The sequence below is a fragment of the Macrobrachium rosenbergii genome, chromosome 16 (assembly GCF_040412425.1).
Source record: "Macrobrachium rosenbergii isolate ZJJX-2024 chromosome 16, ASM4041242v1, whole genome shotgun sequence".
Lineage (NCBI taxonomy): Eukaryota > Metazoa > Arthropoda > Malacostraca > Decapoda > Palaemonidae > Macrobrachium > Macrobrachium rosenbergii.
In genome coordinates this window covers 46,501,982-46,518,808 of record NC_089756.1, presented here as the reverse complement: position 1 = coordinate 46,518,808, position 16,827 = coordinate 46,501,982, and the positions used below count along the sequence as shown (strand labels likewise).

General features: G+C 34.5%; 1 long non-coding RNA gene across 1 annotated transcript in view; it reads right to left on the bottom strand.

Moving 5' to 3' along the window:
* Positions 1-16,827, bottom strand: part of LOC136847401 (uncharacterized) — a 632,801-nt gene that overhangs the window by 95,253 nt on the left and 520,721 nt on the right. The window lies entirely within an intron of this gene.

Below are 16,827 nucleotides of genomic sequence, written 5' to 3'. Positions count from 1 at the left end.
ATATAAACGGGCGTATGTAATGTGAAAGAAGGAGAATTGAAAATTAAATCAAAGGACAGCCACCTGTCCTCTCTCTCTCTCTCTCTCTCTCTCTCTCTCTCTCTCTCTCTCTCTCTCTCTCTCTCTCTCTCTCTCTCTCTCTCTCTCTCTCTATTTGCGGCCATGCGAAGTGAGCTTAGAAAACGTTTTTCGATTCGAATGTTATTGCAGTCTGACAAGCCTGTTTGTTTCGTACAATGTCATAGTTAATTGCAAATTTCATTCAATGACTCAAAGCTGTGATACTGCTTAATGAAATATGAATGCGTCTAATCTAGCATGAAGCCCAGAGTTTACGAAAGCTACTTATGCTAATTGATATTCACTGGCCTAAGCCAAGGTGTCTTTGTCAGTAATTCCAAACATTTCGTTCTCTCTCTCTAAAAAAAAAAAGGTTGACTTATAAACAGACTTAACTAATTAGTATTGACACTTCTTGGGTTTCAAAGCTTATCGGATTATGCCTCATTAACATTAATTCAGTTGATCTATAGCTGGATATTTATCACTCCTTTAGTGCGGAAAATAACGAAATTTAATCAGTAACTTTAGAATTTCAATGAATATGATGAAAATTATCTCTTTAGTTATACTAAATTCAAGAAAGTGTTCCAGTATTTCGTTCGACCACTTACATATCCCATTGTAAGCACTGAATTTTCACGTGTGTGTGTATATATATATATATATATATATATATATATATATATATATATATATATATATATATATATATATATATATATATATATATATATATATATATATATATATATATATATATATATATATATATATATATATATATACACATACACATACATATGTATATATATATATATATATATATATATATATATATATATAGAATATATATATATATATATATATATATATATATAAATACATAATATGATATATATTACATGCATTATTGAATATATATATATATATATATATATATATATATATATATATATATATATATATATATATATATATATATATATATATTACACTAAGAAATCACAAAAAGTAAGCGCGCGATTTTGTTTATTAGCTGAAGCCACTGGGAAAGTTCAAATTGAAACGACACAGTGCCAAGTACTTTCATGTATGTTAATACATCTTCTGGGCACATATATGTATATATTATACATAAGCATGTCTATATATATGTATATATACATATATATACGTATATATATATATATATATATATATATATATATATATATATATATATATATATATATATATATATATATATATATATATATATAATGAAAAGACAACCCGGTGTCACTATTAGAGGGTAGAGGTCTCTCGGAGTCAGATCTAACCCCTGCATTGTGTATACATCAGCATGTTATACATTAGTATTCATTTTCCAGCAAGATTACTGAACCTCATGGAGCCAGATATCCTGCAGATGGCCTTCTGTGTTTAATTTATATACATCTTTTGTGATACATGGCCTGGCTGCCTCATGCCCTTATTTAGGCCACTCTCGATGGAAACCAGATATTGAGAGAAAAGAAACAGTGGGGGCTTTAACTTAATGGAAGCTGTCCACCCGTCCCTTGCAGGATGGAGGGCTGTAAGAGACATGGAAAAGGGACGTACGAAGAGAATTCCAAAGCGTATAGAAAGTGGATAGAAACATTGCTAATGAATGCAATCCTAGAATTAAGCGTAGGAAGCAGAGTAATCTCGCTTAAAGTACAGGAACTGAAAATAATACTGTAGTTTTTTGGTAGACATTTTGTACTCTCGAACACGGAAGAAGCTGACTTAACATTCAAGTAAAATATTGAATGATAATAAAAAAGTAGGTCAAGTGCCTCTGAGTATTTTGGAGGATCCAGTATTACAAAGGTGTTTTCATTATGCTATTTTCGGTTTTCCATTGCCGGTCTCAAATATATGTATATATATATATATATATATATATATATATATATATATATATATATATATATATATATATATATATATATATATATATGAATATATATGTATATATATGTGTATATATATATATATATATATATATATATATATATATATATATATATATATATATATATATATATATATATATATATACATGTGAAAACAAATATACATACACACACATATACAATTATATATATATATATATATATATATATATATATATATATATATGTATATATATATATATATATATATATATATATATATATATATATATATATATATATATATATATATATATATATATATATATATATATATATATATATATGTAAACCATATAATACTGATATTATCTGTACAAAAGCATATTTTTTATATATATATATATATATATATATATATATATATATATATATATATATATATATATATATATATATATATATATATATATATATATATATATATATATATATATATATATATATATATATATATATATATATATATATATATATATATATATATATATATATATATATATATATATATATATATATATATATATATATATATATATATATATATATATATATATATATATATATATATATATATATTATGAAACTATAAATCTATACATTATATGATTCTTATCGCTTCTAACATTTACTCATTAACTAATCTTTTTAACCATAGAAATGCGTAGTTTTTCTTTAGCTCAGCAGTAATTATTATCTTCTCTATATCCCTGAACACCAAAACAATTGTGTATCGCTTCATCACGGCATAGTCGTTAAACTAAAACTGCAAAATCGCAAGAGAAGTTTGCCATTTACAGTCTCCATGACATAATGGCCATCACATCAATCAAACAGCTGCAGAACTGATGACGTCACAATCATCGTATAAATATAAAACAAATATAAATAGATAAATATAAAAGAAAAATAAATAAATAAAAAATAAAAATAAAAATGAAAACATAAAAATAAAAAAATATAACAATAAATAAAAACAAATAAGAATAAAAATGGAGAAATAAATGCAAATAAAAATGAATAAATATATATATATATATATATATATATATATATATATATATATATATATATATATATATATATATATATATATATATATATATATATATATATATATATATATATATATATATATATATATATATATATGTGTGTGTGTGTAATTGTTAGCCACAATGCCCTCTTAACTTCTCCAATTCTTCAGGGCTTTTTGGATAACGCGAAGAATACGTCATATCCAAAAAAGTTAAGAAGAGAAGTTAAGAGGGCATTGTGGCTAATACAATTACATATGTATCTGTAAAAGTGACCAGTGGCTTCTACATATATATATATATATATATATATATATATATATATATATATATATATATATATATATATATATATATATATATATATATATATATATATATATATATATATATATATATACATATATACATATACAATCATACATATATATATGTATGTGTGTATGTATGTATGCATGTTATCTAATAAGGTCAGCGGGATGGTACTACCATAAACATGAATGGCTTCCTTACAGATTTAATCAAAACTTAAAAAATGGTTTTGCTGGGAATATCAGTCTTCACTTTTGTGGAGACTGATGTAAATAATTTGTATTCAGAAATTTCACAAAATGCTCAACATATGCTTTGATCACTGAACTTGTTTAGGTTAAATTTTTATTTGTAATTTTCGCTTTATTATTCCTGTTGCATCTTTTTTATATGCTGCAACAACATGAGAATTTTATATAAATATTATATTACAATATTTATATAACAATTTTATATTTATATATATATATATATATATATATATATATATATATATATATATATATATATATATATATATATATATATATATATATATATATATATACATACATACATACATACATACTGTATATGCGGGTGTTGGAAGAAAAACAAAGTTCAGGAAACAAATTCAAAGAATGCTTGTTTCTTAAGAGCGGGGGAGGAGTAGGCCAAGGTTAAGCTCTAAACAAGCATTAAAAAGTGCGCAGAAGTTTCTTCGGCGCAATCGAGTTTTCTGTACATCGAATAATCAAGGCCACCTAAAATAGATCTATCTTTCGGTGGTCTAGGTATAATGTTGTATGAGCCGCGGCCCATGAAACTTTAACCACGGCCTGGTGGTGGCCTGGCCTATATCGTTGTCAGACGCACGATTATGGCTAACTTTAACCTTAAATAAAATAAAAACTAATGAGGCTAGAGGGCTACAATTTGGTATGTTTGATGATCGGAGGGTGGGTGATCAACATACCACTTTGCAGCCCTCTAGCCTCAGTAGTTTTTAAGATCTGAGGGCGGACAGAAAAAAGTGCGGACGGACAGACAAAGCAAGCGCAATAGTTTTCTTTGCCATATAAATAAAACTTATAGAAATATGCATTATCACCAAAGTTACATCACGCACACCAAATCCAGTGTTAAAAACAGCAAGTTGAAAATATTTTTTTTTATCTCAACCATTCTATTCGACTGGGTGGTATTTATAGTGTGGGGTTCCGGGTTGCATCCTGCCTCCTTAGGAGTCCCTCACTTTTCTCACTATGTGCGCTGTTTCTAATAGCACGCTCTTCTGCAGAGTCCTGGAGCTACTTTGGCTTCTAGTTTTTCAAGATTCCTTTTCAGGGATCTTGGGACCGTGTCTAGTGTTCCTATGATTATGGGCACAATTTCCACTGGCATATCCCATATCCTTCTTATTTCTATTATTAGGTCTTGATAATTATTATTATTATTATTATTATTATTATTATTATTATTATTATTATTATTATTATTATTATTATGCAGAAGATGGTTGTTTTCATTCTGACTGTAATAATAATGATGTTTCTCTGTTGATTTATTCCCCAATAAAGGATAAGTGTACAGTAGATGTCCAGACTTATGCTCTTCTCTTTTGCCTCCCCTGCTTCCAGTTCCAACTGCTCAGCTTCTAAGGCTCCGTAAATCAAATCATTTATTTTTTTAAATGAAAACCACAGCTCGATGAACAAGATCATCCTACGCTAATCTGAAGAGTAAACAAAGCCTTAAATGAAGATGACAAATTTTGGATGCTTATGAAAAGTTAACTTACTTCTGGAATTGAATTGGAATATAACATTTATGCCAAAGGCCAAGCCCTGGACCTATGAGGTTTTAACGCTGAAATGGAAACAGTAAAAAGGTTTGAAAGGTGTAACAGGAGGAAAACATGGCAGTTGAACTACGAAACAATTGTCAAGAAAAGGTGGAAAGTCAGATGGAAGAATGGGACTACGAACGGAGGTACAGTAAAAGGAATGAAAGGGGCTGCATCTAGGGGCCGCAGGGATGCTGCAAAGAACCTTCAGTAATGCTTACGGGGGACAGCAAGAGGTCTTTTCCAATTAATGCTTTCATTTTAACTTTATCCTCACGTTTATGCCTTTCTCCTTAATCTAGATATCATCAAATTAATGTCTATTTTAATCGTAATAATAATTACCATTAAATTAGTTCTGTCAGTTTTAACTTGAATAATTATTAGCAAGTTAAGGGGAGGGGGTGATTATTATTGTAAGGGGACAAAATTTCCCATTAGAATACATAGTTTTCAATTTAAAGGCGGGGATAACGAACTATACCTACGAATCTAGACAAGAACTGAAGACCAACACTTGATTCATTTCGGAATTAGTTGATCAAGAAACAGGTAGAATCCAATGCACCCCAATTCATATTTAAAAGCATTAATATAAAGTCACCTTCGGGGAACCAGGTTGCTGATGGACATATTGAGAAGGAAAATTAATGTATAGTTATTAAAATCCGCTTCTGGATTTATCTGACAGCGATATTAAATCTTTCTTTACTCTTCTTTGGCTCGTTGACCACTTGAAATATCTTATGGACCAACAAACAAACACGAGTGAATACCCTAACACCTTTCAACGTCGTTTCTTTCGTGTTGGGAATCATACACCCTTTCAGACGAGATGCCGCCCCAAAATACAAAAAAAATTATTATTATTATTATTATTATTATTATTATTATTATTATTATTATTATTATTATTATTCTGTTGTTCTCCTCAGATATCCTATTCGATTGTGTGGCATTTACAGTGTGGGGTTCCGGGTTGCATCCTGACGCCTTAGGAGTCCATCACATTTCTCAGTGTGTGTGCTGTTTCTATTAGCACACACTTCTGCCTGAGTCCTGGAGCTATTTCGGCTCCTAGTTTTTCCAGGTTCCTTTTCAGGGATCTTAGGATCGTGCCTAGTGTTCCTATGATTATGGGTACAATTTCCACTGGCATATCCCATATCCTCCTTATTTCTATTTACAGGTCTTGATACTTATCAATTTTTTCTCTTTCTTTCTCATCTACTCTGGTGTCTCATGATACTGCGACATCAATGAGTGATACTTTCTTCTTGATTTTGTCAATCAGCGTCAAGTTTGGTCTATTGGCACGTATCACCCTACAGTTCTGATACCATAGTCCCGGAGGATCTTTGCTTGATCGTTTTCTATCACCCCTCTCACCCTCAGGTTGGTGTTCGTACCACTCACTACTGCAAGCTAGCTGGTGTTTCTTGCACAGGTTGCAGTGGAAGGCTTTGGCTACTGAGTCATGCCTCTTTTTGTACTGGTTCTGTGGAAGCGCCGGACATTCGTTTGCTGTGTGGTTTATGGCCTCGTATTTCATATTGCACTTCCTGCATATGTGTGAGATATTATTATTATTATTATTATTATTATTATTATTATTATTATTATTATTATTATTATTATTATTATTATTATGTGAAAAATTTACTGTGAAACCATATTAAAGGGTAAGTAACGTACAAAGCAAACTTTCAAACAAAAGTCTGACCAAATGCGAAAAAAGTTATCGGGATAATAAGCCATTAGAAATGAAAAAGAATTGCTAAGAAAACTGTCCGAGATTTTCTATGCCACTTTCATCTGACCACCGCAGGTAGCTGATATCCCAGTACAGAAACTTACTAGGAAAGGACCAATTGTTGTGAGCCATATCAAAGTCGTAGGAAATTGGATCAGATCATAAAAAATATTATGAAACGCTGTTAGGAAGCCACTGTACAAAGGAAAAAAGGTTAACATTTTAGTACGAACACAACACACCTAAAAAAATAAAAGATATAAAAGAACAGGGAAAGAGGCAGATAACATACTGATGAGGGATTAGTTTCTGTAAACTGGCGTTGCAATTAATATGATCATCAACATTATCGACTATAAGAGAGCTATAAATCAAAAATCTAACCATCACGAGGTAAAGCTAAGACAAATTAAAATCACTATTGAAGGCGAAAGATATGCTATGAGGCTCTTCATATGTGGGCGACTAATCCACGGGTTCATAGGATGAAATACAATAATGTTGTCTTTTCCTTTATATATATATATATATATATATATATATATATATATATATATATATATATATATATATATATATATATATATATATATATATATATATATATATATATATATATATATATATATATATATATATATATATATATATATATATATATATGTTTATAAACTGAAATAAATACTTCCTGGATATACCTTTCTGATCTGAATGAGTATCCTTACCTTGAAAGCACTCCTTTCAGGATGCCTTTAATATTCATTTGTGAACTTGCAGATTCATTAAGAGTACTCACCTGCAAAAAAAAAAAAAATAGATCAACGTTAGAGCCAAACCCATAATATCTGTTTAGAAATAAAAAGACAAAGGGAGAGATATGGTGTAAATTGGTTCTGTATATGAATATATCTCTTCATATTTGCTTAACTATATTCTGATCATGTTTCTAAAGAATATCAGAGCTAGTTAGGATTTCTGTTCAACTTCTCAATACATCAGCATTGAACAGTTTATTCAGGGTATATTTTCAAGCCATTAGTTTTTTTTATTCCCTTGATCCATTTTCATAAGCAGCGCGGTTCTCTTAAGTCTTTACATACCATACCAGCTTTGCCCTAAAAAAAACTAACGTTCACTTTCTTCTCTCCAAACTTCAGCCGATGCTCCGACAGAAGAAAACAGAACAAATAAAACAGAGCCAACTTCAACAGGAAATCTTTTCCAGTGTCGAGGAAATGAATGGGATTTCCGTGTCTCCGGCAGAAACATCTTTAAATCTTCCAAAGGAGGTTTCACTGGGACAAGTTCCCTGAGATGGAGGAAAGAGGAGATCATGGGGCACAGACAGACAACTTTCACTGGCTGTATAATTAATTATCTTTGTGTGAAAGACAGCTTCCCTATGCTGTGCCCACAATACCTATCTATCTGTCTATATTTTCATGATATTACCTTGTAATATGTATAGCATTCCATGTTTTGATAAATTTACTCTTCTATTTATCATGTGTTATGTGTAATAATAATTGTTGAAATATCTTATGTAGTGTAATGTCAGATCTCAAAAGAGTTAGTGATTTAGATAACTTACCAAAGTAATTTAGAATTAATAATATCTTCCTTGATTATAGCATAGTAGCAGGAGAGAGAAATTCGAGTTTTAGACCAGATGTGCCATTTGTCATCAGTTGAGATAAGCGAGTGCTTTGTTTTGATTCACGCTGGCAGGTCTGGAATAGCAATCGAGTCGTAAGACTTTGTCTCATACAAGAAGAAGACGAATGATTTCGCAATGTTATATATATTGCTCTGATTGCATCCCATACGATTTTCTGGTAAAGATGTGTACCCTTTGAGAAATACAAAAGAGTGTTGCACTGAAGCACAAGTCTCGATCGATTACGGCATGTTTTCTAGGATTGCAGTTCAAAAAGTTTTTGCTCCGGAAGTGACGCCATCCTCCTTTTTCTCGAATTTTCTCTCGTATCTCGTTCCCAAAATGCCTTAATAATGACGTCATCTGATTGTTTCATTTCTTGCTGGAATCCTAAAGTTTTTTCGTTCTGATATCAGAGACCATTAGTGTTGGTTTTCTCTCTCTCTCTCTCTCTCTCTCTCTCTCTCTCTCTCTCTCTCTCTCTCTCTCTCTCTCTCTCTCTCTCTCTCTCTCTCTTCAAAAGAGAGAAATTTTAACGTAAAATATTTGTGGTCATTGATATTAAACTTAACTTTTGAGATCTGAATGTAGGAAAAGTGTATATATTTGTATGTATATATATATATATATATATATATATATATATATATATATATATATATACAGTATATATTATTATAATATATACATATATATATACACATATACATATATATATACATACACACACACACACACACACATATATATATATATATATATATATATATATATATATATATATATATATATATATATATATATATATACATACATAAAATATGAGACATGGACCTTGATATTTGTTAGATTACATAACGACACTTTTTTATATAATTCACGTCATCTTTCACCACATATGGCAAAGGATAAAGGATCTTCAAAAACTTGCAATGACGAACATAAATATTCTCTTTTCAAAGTTGTGTCAACTGTAAATGGTACACACGATTTGATTATTAAAGAGAACGTTATTAGTAAATAGCGTACAAAGACAGTTTTCGTTCATTCAAAACAACGCTACTTTACAGTCAATGCATAAATGAACACTTCGTGCTGGCAAAACTGGAATAGGTAATAAACTTGTGAATAAACTTCCATCAAATACTCATGCATATCCATTGATGGATATTCATGAGTATTAGACTCACTCCTGTTGGAATAAGCGATGGTTCACGTGGTTAATGAGGAAACGATGCGTGCTAGTGTGACTTTTAATCTGACGAGAGAGAGAGAGAGAGAGAGAGAGAGAGAGCCATTAAATCTAGTATAACAGTCAATTGCAAATGTCTCCCCTGCATTAACATGGCCTAATTTAGAGAAAATCAAAGTGCGAAACTGAAAACCGACAGCAAAGAAAAAACTGAAGGAAAAACACTACTTGACGTATCTACACAATCCACGACTGTTTGAAGCATTTCTGACATTCGGGACACTGATCAATGAAGCAACTGATCTGTAACGGCCTAGATTACCAGCAAGAATAATAGACGGAAAACCAAAAAGTCTCTTCGACTTAATTTCCACACATAACCTTCACTAAGACAAAATACCCTTGCTGTTCTTGTTCTGATCACTAAACCTTTTCCGGATACCTATTTAAAATTGCAAAAATAAAACAGTAACACAGATAGCCGGACTAGGAAGCATTTGCAGTGGCATTCTGAAGGCAAAACAGAATTTTACAAGCATAGTGTTTTTAAACCTCTTTATCACATTATCATGTATTTCAAAAAGCAGGGTAAATGATGGAAGGTGTAATACTATTAGGGATGTCAAAGATATTTCGTTAATCCTTAACATTCGCATCGGGACTATTATGAGGCAGTAAAATATCGCTCCCTGAAGCAAGCGAAAGCTCTCACAACTAACATCGCAATAAAATGCTATTCATCTTAAGTCTTCTTGAAGTTGTATAACCGTACTTTAGATTAATAACTATTTATGGGCGTATAAAAAAGATCAGCAACTGGAAGAAAAAATAAACTAACATTAATCCCTGAATAACTTTCGTCGTTTCATTACATCATTCCCTGGAGCGCCCTTAACAATGCTAAAACCTCTTTAATTGAACGACCTTACAAGCTTATGTAAAGAGCACCGCTCTTATACTTCTTATTCCCCTGATCTCGTTCCATGGAATATAATGAGATTCTTACGACTTTTATATTACACAATGGCGTTACGGCTTAGATCAATTACAAGGATTTAGTTGCAATAAGAGGAACAGATTTTGGAAGTCAGTCTAGAATATCTTCTCTTGCGGATCCTAAGCCTTGGCGACTCTGCGAGTTCAGTTTCCTTTCCCTCAAAGAATGTTCCATCCAGTGACTAATGCCATTAGTGGCATCATCCAAGCCAGCCATGCTGTCTTGAATTGTTAAGGTAGTCGGGATAAGTCCAGACGTCCACACCAGACTACTTCTACCCTTTCATACTATGCCACACTTAAGGGTACTGACCATTTCTAGCATAAGACCAGATTAATCCAAACTAACCAACCAATCTGTTGTTAAGAAAGAAGCCTCCCTTTTGCATTTTCATAGTAAACACCCAATCAGTAGAAGGAATGAAAAAAGTACTTAGAATTATTAAATATCTTTTTCTTCGTAAGAATATTTTTGGAAACACCATCGCTGCTGCTGCAATGCAGACGAAGGCGCAGCACACAGCCACCTCCAGCGGTTTTTTATGGGAGTTCCATTTCCAATGCGCTTCCCATATCCAGTCTCGATAATAAAACAGAGATTCTTCCATCTTTTATCGCTCCTGGGGAAAGGATGCATTTGCCAAGACCATTTGTCTTTCGCCGTGAAAATTATTTCCGAGTAACTTTTCCGAGTGTGTTGGGTTTCGTGTTCGGCACTTCCATATCACTGGTAAAATGTTCTACCCAACACAGATACCGTCTTAATCTTTTATTTGAGCAGGTTTTCCAACCGCAATACCTCCACATCAGATAGAAGATACTCATAAAAGTGTTATTTTTTTTTATTATAAGCAGTATGGTTTGCATAAAAGTATTTCAAGGGAAAATGGACGCCGAAACTACAAGCAAGAAAAAGCGTTGGGATCATTTCACGATTTCCCTCAAGATTCCCATCAAGATTCTATGGAGCGTGATTCCAGTTTTGGAACTCAAATGAATCAGTGCTGCCGATCGAGAAGAATAATGAGATCTGTAGCTCGGACGGATGGTGATGATGATAGCTAGTCAGCCAAGAACGAACAAGAAGCGCAAAGAGGAAAATAAATAAAACAAAATTAAAACATGCTTTTATTAAAATGCACTAAAAAGTTAAAAATAATTTTTTGAGACAGGATTTTCTTACATTTAATCATGTCTACAAACATAAAAGCGTGGGCCCCCAACGTGGAAGGAAGTGCTACAAGAAAAGCAATAGATTTTTAAAAATTTCTTGTAGTATTTCCTTCCATGTTTGGGGCCCACGCTTTTATTTTTGTAGATAGATATGATTAATTGTAAGAAAATCCTGGTGTCTCATAAATTTATATTTTACTTTTTAGTGTATTTTAATAAAAGCATGTTTTAAAAATTATTGTTTTATTTTTGTTTTATACTTTTTGGTTTTGACAGAAATTGTAACTATCTATGAATTTATGATTATAGTTAACGGAACTGATATCCGTTTATGGGGAAGGGGAAGGAATGGGGAAGGGGAAGGGAGGGAAGAAGGAAGGCGGAGGGCGATTAGGAAGGTGAAGGTGAGGGGAGGGGAGGAGGGGAGGGGGAAGGAGAGGGGAGAGGGATGGAAGAGAGAAGGGAAGGTGAATGGGAGGGGGAGGGAAGATGGATGGGAGGGGGAGGGAAGATGGATGGGAGGGGGATGGGAAGGGGAGGAGGTAGGGGAAGGGATGAAAATGGGAAGGGGATGGAAGGGAAAGAGGGGGAGGGGTGGAGGAGGAAGGGGTAGGGGAGGGAAAGGGGAGTGGGGAGGGGGAAGAGAGGGATGGTGGCAGGGGGAGGGGAATGGGAAGGAAGAGGTTGGGATGGGGAAGGGGAAGGGGAAGGGAGGGAAAGGAGGGAAACAAGGGGAGAGGAGTAGGAAGAAGGGAAGGGGAAATGGGAGGAGGGTAGGGGAAATGGAAGGGGAAGGACACAGCTAAATTAACACTTGATCGTGTGCTATGGAAGGGAGAGGGGAAGGAGATGGGATGGGGATGGGATGGGAGGGCGATGGAAGAGTGAAGGGGAGGGGATGGAAGAGGGAAGGGGAGGAGGACGACACAGCTTAATTAACATTTGATCGCATGCTCTGGAATGGGGAGGGGAAGGGAAAGGGGATAGGATGGGGAAGGGGAAGGGGGATAGGGTAGGGAAGGTGAAAAGGAGGGAGGGGAAGGGAGGGGAGGGGGAGGACACAGCTAAATTAACACTTGATCATGTACTCCGGAAGGGGGAGGGGAAAGTGGGAGGGGGGGGAAGGAGATAGGAGAGGAGAGGAAGGGGATGGGTGGGAAGGGGGAGGAGGGGGAGGGGGATGGAAGAGGGAAAGAGAGGAGGAGGACAGCTAAATTAACATTTGAGGCATGCTCCGAAAAGGGGGGGTTGGGGAATGGGGAGGAAGGGGAGGGGGATAGAATAGGGAAGGGGATGGGGAGGAAGAGGGAAGACAGGTAAATTAACACTTGATCGTTTGCTTCGGAAGGGGAGGGGAAGGGGGGAGGGCAGGGGGAGGGGGGGGGAGGGGGATGGATGGGGGGGAAGGGGAGGGGAGGGGAAGGGGAAGGGGATGGAAGAGGGAAGGGGAAGGGAAGGGGAAGAGGGAAAGGGAGGGAAGGTGGAAGGGGATGGAAGAGGGAAGGGTTATATACTGTAGAGGAGAGATTCTACAGAGTTAAGGAAGTTGTGAAAAATCCGAAGAGTTTCATACAAATCCTGAGATACTGGGAGAGGTCACTGTAGGGTCACTAGAGGTCACTGCTGACCTACTGATCATGTAAGGTTGTATTGTTACCGGGATTGAGTAACCATGCAAAATTTCAAGTCCATCGGACGAAGGGAGCAGGTCGAAAATTTCGTTAAAAGATTTGACCCAAACAGACAGGCAGACGCAGAAGTCAAGTTAGATAAAAGCATGTAACAAAAAGCATGAAAGAGTATAATTTACCCTCAAGTTCACCATGTTTCTACTTGTAGCATCTTATTTTTAAGTTTTTCATTTCACTCCCAGAATATGATTTAATATTATGGATGTATATATGTGTATGTGTACATATGCATGTATGCCTCACCACCTACTGTATATGCACAATATATAAGCACATGAAAGAATCAAAATATAAGTATCCGTTTGCGCACAAAAACTCACAGCGATATGTTCAAATATACGTTACACGTTTCCATTGATGAATTTGACCCATCTACACAGGATGGAAATTATAGTTTGCTATCTTACACCAGCCAATATCGATACTTTCACTATGGTGATGATTTATAAAATTCGGCATAAAACCAAGCATCGGGGCACGTTCAGCCATTCGGTGCTTCTGACAATGAAAAGACGGAGTTGGTGAGGCTGGATAGCAAAAGATTGAAGAAAGGAAGACGAATGGGGGGGAAAAGTAAAAGGTTAAAGAGTGGGTGCAGCTACGGGCCGAAAGGAGGCCTCAAAATATCGGTAGTAATCCATTCGGTGCTCCGCATGAGGTGCACTCAAGGCGCTAATCCCCTACCGGGCTTCCAGTATGACAAAAAATAACAGGAAAGGAAAAACATTTCTCTTTTACTTTGTGCTAGCAACTATTCTCTATAGAGGATACAACTAATGAAGCCGGGCCCAAAAGCTTGAAGATAACCTAAGATGGAGTACAGATTACTTCACCACGAGTGTCGTTGCAAGGAGCATCGATCAGGTAATCATTTAGCGTAATGGATGTCACTCTTCAAATCATCTTTTAAGAGAGGAAGAGAGGAGCCGAGACTGGAGATTATAGCCTATTGTTACATAAGTTTTTATATATATTTTTTTCTTTATTTTGAGATAGAGATGGCGATTTGGGTAATAAAGCAACGACTGCCGTTTCTACAGTGAATCAAGACCCAATCAGGCCAATGTTGGTTCATTCAAGAATTCGTTCCAGTTGTTAACAAGGAATACAGGAGACTGAAACACACTATACAACTACCTCGGGTATCTTGAAACCCACAATATGAGGGCTTCCCCACTAATTGGTTCCATTGGTCTCCATACAAAAATGTTTCATACCATAAAATTCTCAAATATTTGAGAATATAGAAAATATGAATCCAAATTTAGTAATTACATTTTTTCCTGGTCGCTTAAGAAAAAAAAAACTGAAAAGGGCGGGGGTGTGGTTTACAAAGAACATAACTGACGATGGTTTGCAAAGAAAACTTTAAAGAAAACCAAACACTTTGATATTTAAAATAGCAGTCGGAGAGCTGATTAAATCTCTTTGCAAATGGCAGATTTTGTAAACTTTTATACCTCACAAACCAAATCCAGCAATAGAATCGTGTCATGGCCTTGCATAAGAACATTAAGATTGATATCCTTACTTACAAAATATAATATTATCACGATAATAACAATAATGTGAAGCTAATACGAGTATCATCTATGTAAGAGTACACTTCTGCAGGATGATGGACAGGAAAATCCTGTACATATTTTAGATATAATAAAGTCTAACAACTTTGAAAAGTAGACCTCAGGCTTTGAAGTTACAACCTACTAACTGTCTCATTAATGATTTTACGGACCAATTATATGCCCCACTCACTCTCAACAGGTCTGGTCTAAATAAGGACAGACGGTACTCAATTCCATCCTTCTTTCATCTGATAAATAATGGTAATAAATATCTTGATGATCAAAACAATATACTAATAATATATATTAAACTGATCTTTATATAAACCCACTTCCCTGACTGCAAATAAAATTTAACATGAGGGCTTGAACTTCGACTTTAAGGAATTACATTTTACTTAATGAAAGGTCATGGAACTTAGAAGGTGAAGGATCTGTTGCTGCCATGTTATGAAGACCAACTAAAATAACATTTTACCTCTTTCATTTCTCCTTTCCCTCTAAATTCCCTTTCTCATCCATTGTCCTTCCCCTCCCTCTCCATTTTCTCTCCCTACCTCTCCCCGAAGTTCCCTCCCTCCTGAACCCCCTTTCCCTCCCATATCACTCATCATCATCATCATATCTGGAGAGAGAGAGAGAGAGAGAGAGAGAGAGAGAGAGAGAGAGAGAGAGAGATACCGATCGAGTTCGAGTCCAGCATTTCCTTTGTACCGGAAGTCTCTCTCCTTCAACTGAGGGGAAAATATTCAGCTAATGAGACGGCCGCTGCTGCTGCGACTGTGGCTTCCAGCCATCCGGATAATGAAGACAAAGCCAAAACCCACTCACAAAAGTCAATTTTCGAAATTCCATTCAGGGCCGCCACGAATTATATCCAAGTTATATCCTTTGCTCCTAGGATGTTCAAGATGATATACAACAAAAATCCCTTACTCAGAGTAATTACGTTTCATAAACTGATGAACCACTTCGTCCTTCCTTTGCGGATACAAGAGAAGTCATTAGAGACAACCAATAAGAGAATTTTTTTCTGGAATCTTTACTCTTTTCGTATAGGTCCGGATCAGTTCTTCCAGATTTTCCAAATACCCAAGCAAAGAAAAAGAATGGCACTTAGGACAGGATTCCTCAATGGATTAAGACAGCTGCCAAAAGATCACAGAAAACTCTGTTTGGGATGAGAGAGAGAGAGAGAGAGAGAGAGAGAGAGAGAGAGAGAGCCTACGATATTTGTGAGGTTTAAATGATAGGAATTTTATTTATGACACACGCCATCACCACGTCGTATATAGTAAATATGGCCAAGTATTTTTAAAACTCGTAATGGGGAAACTAAAATTTCTCTTTTCAAGTTGGATCACCTGAAACTGGTACACATGCTCTTATTAAAGAGAACGATAGCAGTAGTGTTCAATGCAACTTTTGTTGATTCACAACAACGGTAATTTACAATCAATATATAAATGAACCCTTTGTGCTGACAAAACTGGACAAGGTAATAGACTTGTGTATAACCTACAATCAAACGTGAATAAAGCCTCCTTTGATGGGTAGTCATGAATATTTCACTCACTCCTACCG